The sequence below is a fragment of the Penaeus vannamei genome, chromosome 16 (assembly GCF_042767895.1).
Source record: "Penaeus vannamei isolate JL-2024 chromosome 16, ASM4276789v1, whole genome shotgun sequence".
In the NCBI taxonomy this organism is placed as follows: domain Eukaryota; kingdom Metazoa; phylum Arthropoda; class Malacostraca; order Decapoda; family Penaeidae; genus Penaeus; species Penaeus vannamei.
In genome coordinates, this window is record NC_091564.1 from 374,968 (window position 1) to 387,467 (window position 12,500).

General features: G+C 41.4%; 1 protein-coding gene across 1 annotated transcript in view; it reads right to left on the bottom strand.

The window, feature by feature from the left end:
* LOC113828658 (trypsin-1) overlaps positions 1–12,500 on the bottom strand; it is a 21,994-nt gene that overhangs the window by 6,730 nt on the left and 2,764 nt on the right. The window lies entirely within an intron of this gene.

Below are 12,500 nucleotides of genomic sequence, written 5' to 3' on the forward strand. Positions count from 1 at the left end.
ATGTGTCTTTATAAGTATATGAATATGTATATGCATATATATATGTATGTGTATGCATGTGTGTGTGTGTGTGTGTGTGTGTGTGTGTGTGTGTGTGTGTGTGTGTGTGTGTGTGTGTGTGTGTGTGCGTGTGCGTGCGTGCGTGCGTGCGTGCGTGTGTGTGTGTCCGCGCGCGCCTATGCATGTCCATCAGCGTGTGTGTCTATCCATCCATCTACTTATTTCCACACATGATTCCGTGTGCGCGCGCGCGTCTAACCTCTCGAGGCCGAAAAGGAATTCGCCGAAACGAACGGAACTCGAGGTCTGGCGAAGGATTCCGGTAACGGAGAGCCAATTACTCGTCGAGTGCTTGGCGAAATGGACAAATAAGTGTGTACAACTATGCGAGTGTGCTTTACATGTATTTATTTATTTTTATTTTTATTTTCGTGAAGCAGTTGTTTTAAGTTCGTGACTGACGTGCGCTTTACATGTATTTATTATTATTATTATTATTATTATTTTATGAAGCAGTTGTTTTAAGTCCGTGACTGACGTGTTTTGGTTTTAAAGTATTATTAGGGAATGTGTTTAAAATTGTGTTAATCAAAATATCGTGGTTTGGAGGGGACTGTTGATATTCATTGTAATAATAATTTCGATAATGATAATTTATTATACGATCAGTTATGATTATGATGATCATGATGCGGATTGTGTGATGGAGATCATACAAATTATAAAAAAAACAAGGATGAATATTCTGAAAAAAACAACATTAACAACAAAAATAGGAATCGTGAAGTATGACAGCACAAAAATATAAACATTCCTAAATAAACACTACACCCTCACCATACCGCTTATCACACCGAAAGAAACACTATAGAAAAAAAGAGAATAACAATAAAAAACGAAAGAAACATTACATATAAAAGACAATAACAATGGCTAGTCTGAAAACACCCTCACCATACCGAGTTTTATCATACCGAAAGAAACATAATATATATAAAAGACAATAACACTGCCTAGTCTGAAAACAAACTTTGATATTTTCTTCAGAGCAACAGCCATGGAAATGCTCCCTCACACAAACAAGCCGTCGAGGGTTCTGAACGACCCGCGGGCAATAAACGACCTACTGGACCTAATTGCCTTGTCGTCACCCCCCCCCCCTTCCCTTCCCTCTCCCCCCTAGAGACATATAGGCCTCTTACACCTCCTCTTTACCCCCCTCCCCCCCCCTCCCTCCCGCGATCGATCTCTTCACTTTTGTCTTTCTTTCTCTCTGTCTCTGTTCTTCTGCTTCGCCTTCTGCAGGGGGAGGACCTTTTCCCTTCTGCGTGGCTGTTGCTTTGTTCCTGAGTTTTTTTTATTGTTTTTATTTTGTTTTTGTTTTTTTGTTTTTTGTTGTTCCTCTTCTTTGTCTTTCCTTTAAACCTTTTTTCTTGCTTGGTTCCTCCCTTTTCTGAACTCTACTCTCTTTCCTCTGTTTCCCTTTCTGTACCCGTCTTTCTTTCTTTCTTCTTTTCTTTGCTTTTCTACTTCTGAACTCTCTCCATTCTTCCTCTCTCCTCTCTTCACTTGCATGAAACCTTTCTTCCTAATTGTTTCTATCTCCTCTCCTTCTTTCTACCCCACTCCCCCCCCCTACACCATCTTCTCTTTATTTCTTCTTCTCTCCCTTCCTTCTGTCTTCCTCCTCCTCCTCCTCCTCCTCCTCACATGAAACCCTTCCCTCTTCCCTCCCCCCCCCCCACGAGAAACCCCTCCTTCTCCTCATTCATCCTCCTCCACTTCCCTTCCTTCCATCCTTCTGCCTCCTTTTCCCACCTTTCGTTCATAAGTAATACAAAGTTAAATACTCTGGAAAGAAATACGTAACGAATAAATATAAGATTTTTCTCCATTTTACCTTACCCTGAAAACAGACGAATCAGTGAAAATACCCACAACAAACAAAACAAAAAAACAAAGACGTACCCAGGACCCAGGAACAAATACTTACACAAAGGGGAAGCGACCCTAGCAACATCCGACAAAGACAAACAAAGACAAAGACGAACAAAGACAGACATTTCGGGACCAACAAAAAAAACAGAGGCCAGGGGCGCCGTGGAACAGAGACACACGGCCGACGAAGCTCTCCTGGTACACGTTGACTTGGTAAATATTGAGTCGGTTGCTGAGGGATGGACCGTTATGGTGGAGGGAGGGGGAGGGGGAGAGGGAGTGGAGGGAGGAGGGGAGGAGGGGAGAGGATAGGGGAAGAGGGGGTGGCGAAGGAGGAGGATAGGGAGTGGGGGAAGGGGAGGAAAGGAGGAAGAGGGAGGGGAGGAGGAGAGAGGAAAGGAGGAAGAGAGAGGGAAGGAGGGGAGAGGGAAAGAGAAGAGGAGAGAGAGAGGAAAGGAGGGGAAGCTGAGGAGGAAGGGGGAAGAGAGGAGGAGGAAGAGTAGGAGGGAAGGAGGTGAGTAGGAGGGGAGGTGAGTGACAGGGGAAATGAGGAGAAGAGAAAAAGGAAGGAAAGGAAGATAAGAAAGATAAATTGAAGGAAGGGGGAGGCAGGGGAAGATCAAGAGGGTAAATAAAACCTGAAGTTTCCGATTAAGAAAAACGAACAAAATTAAAGAAGAAAGAGACAGTATTGGAAGACACAAACACAAGGGATAAAGTAGTCGATATATGAATAAAAAACACGAAATTAAGAGAAAATATTTGAGAAGTGAACCAGAGACGGTAAGAAGTGAAAATACAAATAAAAAGGGAATGCCTTAAATCTGTGAGGAATTTATCCCTCGAAATACAAAAGGAATTGAAGCGAATCAGATACAGTAAATCGTTGTAATACGAGTGACTAGTGTGATGATGAAATCAATAATGATAATGACAACAGTAAGGAAAATGATAAGAATAATAACTATAATGATAATGATTATAGTATTGAATCATAATAATAAAAATAATATTAATACTAATAATAACAGTTAATAAGAATAGTCACAATAAGATTAATAATGATAATGATATCAATAATAATAATAATAAGAAGAAAGAGAAGATGAATCCTCATATTAATACCAACAATAACAAGCCAGATCAAAAGACAAGCCCTCTTTAGGGTTGCGGCAAAGCCACTTCCAGCGCCGATCCATCACCATCAGGTTTTCAGGGAAGGAAAGTTGTTACGCGAACCCCCCACAACCCCCACCCCCACCCCCGCCACCTCACCCCCACCACCCTACCCCCACCCCCACCCCCGCCACCCCTCCTAAAAAAAAAAAATGGAAAACGATCTCCTTGTCTCTGCTACTCTCGACGGCCGTGAGTCTGGCCGGCCCTGCATTCCGGCGCCGGTTGGGTTACGCGGTGGAACGGTGCGGTGGGAGGGGGTGGGAGGGGGTGTGGGGGAGGGAGAGGGGGGTGGTAAGGTGTGTGGGGGGAGGGGAGGGGGAATGGGGGCTGTTTGTTTGTTTGTTTGTTTGTGTGTGTGTGTGTGTGTGTGAGAGAGAGAGAGAGAGAGAGAGAGAGAGAGAGAGAGAGAGAGAGAGAGAGAGAGAGAGAGAGAGAGAGAGAGAGAGAGAGAGAGAGAGAGAGAGAGAGAGAGAGAGAGAGAGTGAGTGAGAAAGAGAGAGGGGGGGGGGAAGAAGAGAAGAAGGGATGGAAGGAAAGGAGAGAGCGAGAGAGAGAGAGAAAAAAAGAAATAGTGACAAATCCACAGACACAAAGGCACAAACAAACACAATAAACACACACACAGAAAGACAAAAACGAACCAAGCAAAAGAAAAAAAACATACCAAGAGAACCAAAGAACGCGCGCGAGAACCCCCCCCCCCCCGCCGAGCCCGAGAGAGAGCGCGTATGGGAAGATGTACCTCAGTAGGAAGCGATACTAGGTCAGGGCCGCACGTCGCCGTCGGTGCTCCCGTGCCCTATAACAGGACCGCCGGAGAGACGCACACACAGCTCGTCGCCAACTCGCTTACGCACACACGGACACTCACGAACGCAAACACGAACGTGAGGATGACCACGCGTATACACACGAGCATGAGCACGTTTGCACACAATGCAGCGCAAAAACTGCAAGATATATAAAGAGAGAGAGGGAGAGAGACAGACAGACATAGAAAGAAAGAGAGAGAGACTGACAGACAGAGAGAGAGAGAGAGAGAGACTGACAGACATAGAGAGAAAGAAAGAGAGAGAGAGAGAGAGAGAGACTGACAGACAGAGACAGGGAAAGAGCTTAAAGATGCTGGGTCTTACTCCTGTGTATATTTTGGCTGGAATTTTCGTGTCCCAATTATAGTCCCAAATTTGGAAAGAAAAAAATCATTCCGCCAATTAATGACACTATCGTTTACTTAATTTCATGACGCACGAGTATGTCAATCATCCTACCATGACACGTAATCTCTAAATCTAATTAAGAGGACGATCACAATATCACTTGAATGATGAAATGAAAAAAAATATTAAAAAATAAAAAAGAAGAAAAAAATATATATATAATCTAAAGATGCAAACATCTTACTCATAAAAACAAGAAGAAAAGTCCCAATTAATGAAGCAAACCAAAGAATAATAATAAATAAATAAATCAAAATAAATAAATCAAAATGGCGACCACCACGAGGGCCATCAACATCCAACACCCGCCACAGCTGCCACAGCCGTTCTCGCGCCTAGGCCTATTCACCCCCTCTCCCGCCGGTGCGAGGATACCAGAAGCGCCCCGGGTCACAGGCGAGAGAGGTCAAGGGTCATGGGTCATTCGGGAGAGAGATAAGAGTGGCAAACAAACACGGTGTTTAGTGGTTGTTGGTATGTTGCTGAGGTCAAGGGAGGAGAAGGAGGAGGAGGAGGAGGAGGAGGAGGAGGAGGAGGAGAAGAAGAAGAAGAAAGAAGAAGAGGAAGAAGAGGAGGGAAAGATGGAAGAGAAGGAGGAGGGAGGAGGAGGAAAATCTGAAGAGGGTGGGGGAGGAGGAGGAGGAGAAGAAAGAGGAGAAGGGGGAGGAGGAGGGGGAGAAGGGGAAGAAGAAGAAGGCGAAGGAAAGGGAGGAGGAGGAGGAATAGAAGAAGAAGAAAGAGGATGGGAAAGGAGAAGAAGATGAAAATGAGAAGAGGGTAGAGCTGAAGGAGAAGAAAGAATTAGAAGAGGAAGAAAGAGAAGACATCAGGGTTGAGTTGTGGCGAAGAGAAAATGGAGAAGAGAGGGAAGGAGACAAATGTGGAAGAAAGGGAGGGGGACGAAGAGAAGGTATATGATCAAGGAAGTGGGCAGGGGGTCGGGAGGGCAGTCCGAAGACAGGTCAACAGGTAGGCCCGGACGCTGAGATAGGACTCGAGAAAGACTTTGGGGACTGATAAGCAGGTAGGGGTTGGAGGCGCGCCAGGTGGCATGTATGGGTGGCAGGGGAAGGGTGAGGGGGTGGGGGGGGTGGGGGGGAAGGGGAGAGTCTGGGTGGGAGAAAGGTTGGGTGAAGACAAGGGGGGGAGAGGGGGGTGGGAGGGGTGAGGGGAGGAGGAGGGAGATGTACTTCCTCGTTCCACTCCATTGTTGTTATTTTCGAGAACAAAGGAATTTCATGTTTGATTCGTCTTTTATTATCGGAAAGGTTGTTCTACGTCGCCCGTTTTTCCTTTCTGATACAAAGAGCAATGGGAAAATATGAGTACTTGTTTGCATTATCCTATTTCTTGTTATCATTATCATCATCATTATTATACTTATTGTTTTAATTATCAAAGAACAGAGAAACAGAAGACCTCTGCATATAGATACATGTATGACTTCCCCAAACCCATAAAGATATCAAGAAAAACAAAAACAAAAGGTTTCCCATAAAAAGCATTCGATTCCAATGAAACTTCGAGTTCGAAACCGCTTCACTCGGCGGCCATCTTGCCGCACCTCGACCAAACGCAAATGGATAGAAAACGAGAAAATATTCTACTCGTTCGCATAAATTGCCTTCGGAACTTTCTAGACCAAATCTCTCTAGTTAGTTCGCGATGTGTGGTCGCCAAAAAGACACTGTTCTCGCTTCGCTGAGACCGCAGCTTCGTCGCACACCAAAAGATTATCGTTCTCGGTTGTGCGTTTCTCGGCTTTGCGGATGTTCACAGAGATTTACCGAAGAAATTTGAATAACAAAGATAATAATTGTGACAGTGACGACAATACAAGTAAAATAGTAGTAATAATAATATTAATGGTGGTAATAATTAATATGATAGTAATAATAGCAAAAACAATAATAGTAATAATAACAGAAACAATAATAATATAAATAACAATAATAATGGTAATAATAATGATGACTGTGATGGAAATAAAACAATAATAACAGTATATTAAAAATAATACTAGTAATACTACCACCACTACTTCTAATTATGAAACTAACAACGGCGAATACCCAAATACAAAATAATAATAATAATAGTAATAATAATAATAATAATAATAATAATAATAATAATAATAATAATAATAATAATAATAATAATAATAATAATAATAATAGTTAATGAATAATAAAAATAAACGTATAAAAACAGAGACAACAAAAGGAGAAATGCTACATGATGAAGCGATGGACCTTGATGACGTCACCGACCGCTAAGCAGAAGAGAAAGTGGGAGAAACAAACCCCTTAAAATTACGTAAAATATCTTTCCTCTTCTTTCGTTTCGTGTTTTTATTAGTCTTCCTGATTATCATTTTTTCATGGTGTTGGTGACTTCGTTCTTATTGTTGTTATTGTTATTCTAATCTTATTGTCGTGTTTGTTGTATTAATGTTGTTATTATTATTATTATTATCATTATTATTACTATTATTTTCATTGTTATTATCATTGAATTTATCATTATCACCATTAATACTACTACTATCATTATCATTATCGTAATTATTATAATTATTAATATCATTATGACTTAAAATCATTATCATTATTATCATCATCCTTAGTACTAGTATCATCATCATTATCATAACTATTACTATCATCCTTATTATATCATTATCATCATTCGTTGGTAGAAATAGTGGTAATTTCAGCATACCAGTATTAGTATTAGTAGTACGAATATTAGTAATAGTGATAGTAGTACTATTAAAAGCTGAAGTAGTAGTAGTTATTGTCGTTAGCCTCATCCTGTTTACTATTCATAATCATTATATTTGTTATTGTTATTATTCAGCATCATTCTCGGCTTCATCTTCATCATCGTCATCATCATCACACGGCTTTCCAGTTGCCTACACTTATCATCACTAATAACATCATTACTCAATTAAATGATTTATCAGAATGACCCACAAAACATTCCATCATACCAACATACTAATAATTGCTTTTCATGAACATATTTTTTTTTTAAACAAATCAGGGAATTACAAAACGCGATAAAAATACAAAAAAAAAACACCTCTCTTGTTTTTTTCTCGTAACGGTTTCGCGTCCAACATTTTAATTAATTTTATGTCTTCTGCGGCGAGCCCATAATACACCGTACATTACTACTCATCATGGTCTATTAACTGAATTAAATAGCTAAGAAGAGTAAGGAGGCTATAAGATATAAGGTATTTTAGATTCCTTGACGAAGAGAACAGCCTTAACCGTTTCCACGAATTTGAAATCTTTTGAAATATTAAACCGGAAGACAACGAGCCTATTCATTTTTTTTCGGATTTTGTAATATTTTGTACACAGCTGCATAGCGAGTGTGGAAACACGATGAAAAAAAATACTAATTAAGGAATTTGTTTTGCTTTCATGAATATCCATAGAAGTTGATGTACCAAATACTGTTGATATATTTGAATTTATCATTGTTCGTTATACGTTTCCCTTCGGATGAAAATAAATAAATAAAACAAAAAATAGGGAAAAAAGAGAGACTAATGCGATAAAAAAAAAATACAAACGTGGTGAGAGAGAATAACTAAGAATAACTTAGAAATTTGAATGGATTTTGTGAGTTGAAGACATCGGATTTGAATTTTCACTGAATATCCGATCTTTTAAGGGGAAGGAGGGGGGGGGGGTACGCTGACTGCCTGTATTTCTACCCTTGATAAACTGATAAACAACTTTTTTGCCGAATCACCCTGCCAGCACCATCTCCCTTGGGGTAGTCCCCTTTTCCCTCTGCCATTTCCTTCTGTCGCCCTTGCCAATCCTGTTTTCCTGTGTCTCCCATTCCCCCTTCCAACCTGTTTCCCCCTTTCCCTCCCCCCTGCCAGCCCCCTTTCCCCTACCAAACCCCTTGACTCTTCTTACCCTGCCAGTCCTCATCTCCCTTTCCTCCCTTCGCCCCTGCCAACACCCTTTCCTCCCTTCCCCCTCTGCCCCTACCAGTCTCCTCTCCCCCCTTCCTCCCCTTCCCCTGCCAAACTCCTCCCCCCCTCACCCCTATCCATTCGTCTATCCATCCTGATTCTCTCCCTTAGCCCATCTAAAGAAAATTTCATCAATTTTTTCTTCTTCCTTATCTTGAATTAGTCTACGCCTTATACCCTATCTTCCTATTTCTTTCTAATCTCTTCACCTATTCTCTTTTGCTCGTTTTTTTCTTATTCCTCTTTCATTCTCTCCCTTTCCTTCGCCATTACTAAAACAAAGAGAAAGACCAGAAAATGCACGAACGCAAATGATCAACCAGATGGGTCGAGGGAAGAATGTGATGGAAGGGCGAAATGATGAAGAGGATAAGAGAAGATACAATGAACAAGGAGAAATAAGTAGGAAGAACAATGAACAAATAACAAGGTAGAAGGGCCAAAGGCCGAGGTAAAAGGAGCAAGGAAAAGACGATAAAGGAGAGAGAGAGAGAGAGAGAGAGAGAGAGAGAGAGAGAGAGAGAGAGAGAGAGAGAGAGAGAGAGAGAGAGAGAGAGAGAGAGAGAGAGAGAGAGAGAGAGAGAGAGAGAGAGAGATAGTCAGTACGAGAGAAGTGGTGGTTGTGGTGTATGTAAGAGTGTGAGTGTGTCTGTCACGTGTATGTGTATATATATATATATATATATATATATATATATATATATATATATATATATATATATATATATATATATATATACATACATATATATGTAAAGTATATATTTATATCTAGGAGAGAAAAGGCGCGGCCAGAGGGGCGTGCGGAGGCGGCCGTGCAGCCGGACCTGGCCAGCCCTGCGCCGCCGCGTCCCTTCGCCGTTCATCGCCTTGACAGCCGATATTAGGGAACACCCCCCCTCCCCCCCCCACACATACTCGTTCCTTGGCCCTGTCTCCTCCCCCCTTTCTTGTCTATTTGCTCTTCGCTCTCTATTTATTCCCATTCCTCGACTCCGTTTTTTCCAACTTTCCTCTATCTTCTGTACCTCCTCGTTCTTCTTGCTTTCTCCTGTTCTCCTTCCTCTCCTTCCCTCCTCCTGACCCTTGCCAAGAGGATGCGTAGGGTGACTTGCATCTTTTCTGCAATATACCCCCCCCCCCAGCTCTCCCCTCCCCCCTTCCCCCTAACCCTCCCCCCTCTTCCCTCCTTCCCCCCTCCCCCTAACCCTCCCCCCTCTTCCCTCCTTCCCCCTCCCCCCCCCGCAACCTTCCCCTTCGCTTTCCCTTCCCCCTCCCCCTACCCCCGACGCCCACCCTGCACCACGGCGCCCACGCCCATGCAGCCAATATCAATTAAATTCGCCGACATTTCAAATCCCTCGATTCTTTTGTTTTCACTTCGTGGAGAAATTCCCGCCAAAATCCTCTTTCGTTCGTGCGGAGACGAGTCAATTTCTCTAATGATTGTTGTATTTTTTTCGGTACTTGTTGTTCTTGGAGTTTCTCTTCTCTTCTCTTTCGTCGTTCTTGAATTTTGCTTTAAGATAGATGTGTGGACTGAAGCTGCGTGTGTGTGTGTGTGTGTGCGTGTGTGTGTGTGCGTGTGTGTGTGTGTGTGTGTGTGTGTGTGTGTGTGTGTGTGTGTGTGTGTGTGTGTGTGTGTGTGTGTGTGTGTGTGTGTGTGTGTGCGTGTGTGTGCGTGTGAGTGTGTGTGTGTGTGTGTGTGTGTGTGTGTGTGTGTGTGTGTGTGTGTGTGTGTGTGTGTGTGTGTGTGTGTGTGTGTGTGTGTGTGTGCGTGCGTGTGCGTGTGCGTGTGCGTGCGTGTGTGTGCGTATGAGTGTACGTATGTGTATGCGTGTGTTTGCGTGTATGTATATACACACGCATATGTAAATATACTTACATGAACGCACCGCAACAAGCTACAGAACAAAGAACAAAACCAGAAAATATATCACCCTGAGCCATCCGCCTATGAATAAATCATCGACAGGCATCAATAATTCCATCGCGGCGAGAGCGTCTTCGGCGGACAAGGAGGCATCGTTAACCTTCTTCATCTCCTTCTCCTTCTTCTCCTTCGGCCGCCAGATCGAATTAGTAAGCGGGAAGCGAAGGTCGTGGTAATGATCTCGGCGCCACAAATCATTTAAAAAAGAAAAAAACAAGGGGGGAGGGGAGAGAGAGAGAGTAAAAAAAGGAACGAGTTTGTGGGATGCATAATTACACCTCAGCGCTTCGGGTAACTTTCTAACGTCCCTTAAAACCTTGAGAGTATTTACGAATCTTCCCTTTTTTTATCACTATCATCGCTATTATCATAATCATTATCCGTGTTCTCTATTCTACCATAAGAGAGGAATCGCTGTTATTACAATCATTATGCTATCTTTTTTTATCATAAGAGGAAGGTTTAAAATCTGGAGGATGTGCTGTGGACGCGAATTCCCGGATGTAAACAAAAGAAACACGCCTTGCGCTCGCCAAGTTCTAGGTCAGGGTTGCGTTCCGTAGTATTATAATATACTTTTATGTCTCCCAAAGCGCGTCCTTTGTTAGATCTGTGACTATTATCTCCTTAATTGATGGCGAAGATAGATGATTAAGGGGTTAATGACTTGAAAAAAGGGAGAAAGAAGAATAAAAAGAGGAGCGGTACAAAGGGACGGATTTAAATATGGCGGCACTTGAGACGGCGCCCTCAATGTGAAGGGAAAAATTTCACTCGTCTTTATATTTCCGGTTATCGATCGCGTTGTCATACGGATGAATAATTCCTCTCTTTGTCTTTATAATCGCTTTGTTTTCTTTATTTCTTTTGATCTCTTAAAGGAAGTGTAGATGATTTTTTTCCAGTTCGTTTGTATTAATGATTTGCGAAGCGATTTAGAGATGTCGCAAAAAAAGTTAAACCAGTTTGATGGGATTACTCTCATGAATAAACTTTTTAAGCTGTCTGCGACGCAAATTTTCTCTTTCTTAATCATTTAGAATATCCTAAATATCGAAATGGGTGCCTTAAACAAAAAAGGAAAAAATATATATATACGATAATAGACTCAACGATATAAATACACATTGATAAAATTACAACAAAGGCGAATAAAGGAAAAATAGATAGAAATAATGATAACCAGACGTGGTCCTTTGAACGCCTGTGTTGTCAGGAAAGAGAAAAGAAATATTATGAAAGAAATAATATCAAAGTTACAATTATGAACTCAAACGAATAAGAAATAAATCAAGAAACGAAGATAACGGACGAAAAAGATAATCTATATCGGACACAGCGCCATCAACCATAAAGAAAATACAAAATTAAAGAAATCCTCAACAACGAAATAGATAAAAAAAAAACAACAACAATGATTCTCTTCATAAATACAAAATAAAGAAACAAAATCGATAGTAAAATAAAAAATAGAAAAAAATAATTATCTAAGTAACTGGAACCGATAGCCGATATTACATCTATCCATCATCAATCCATCTGATACACCTGTCTTCCTATCTATCTATAACACCTACCAATCTATCTATACCTACCAATCTATCTATATCTACCAATCTATCTATATCTATCCATCTGTCTGTCTACAATAACGGCTTCAGGAGCAGTGTTGACACAGACCCCGTGTGCGTGCTTTTCCACAGTCACTTGTTCCAACAGATCTCCTTCGTGTCTTGGAGAGCTCTTAACGGGTTTTGTTCGGAACTAATGGTCATGGTGCTTTTTTATATATGTATGTATGTATATAGACAGATAGATAGATAGATAGATAGATAGATAGATAGATAGGTAGATAGATAGATAGATAGATAGATAGATAGATAGATAGATAGATAAATAGATGATAGATAGATAGGTAGATAGATATAGATAGATTTAAGGAAGAGGGAGCTTGTTCTTTTGCGATCTTCTCTCTTCTTGTTTTCGTGAATTTTTTTTTTGTTTTGTTTCTTTTTGAAGAGCACTTGGTTCAGCTACAATCCTTGCTGTGAGCAATTATATACAATAAATACAGACAAATATTATATATATTTTAGACCTTGTACCTTCGTCCCCTTTTTAACGGCCTTGGGTAGCGTTTCCTCTTGCTCGTTTCATTGTTGTTTTTGTTTCTCCCCCCTCCCCCCTCCCCCCCCCTTCCGCTTCGCTTCCGGAGGATGTGGTG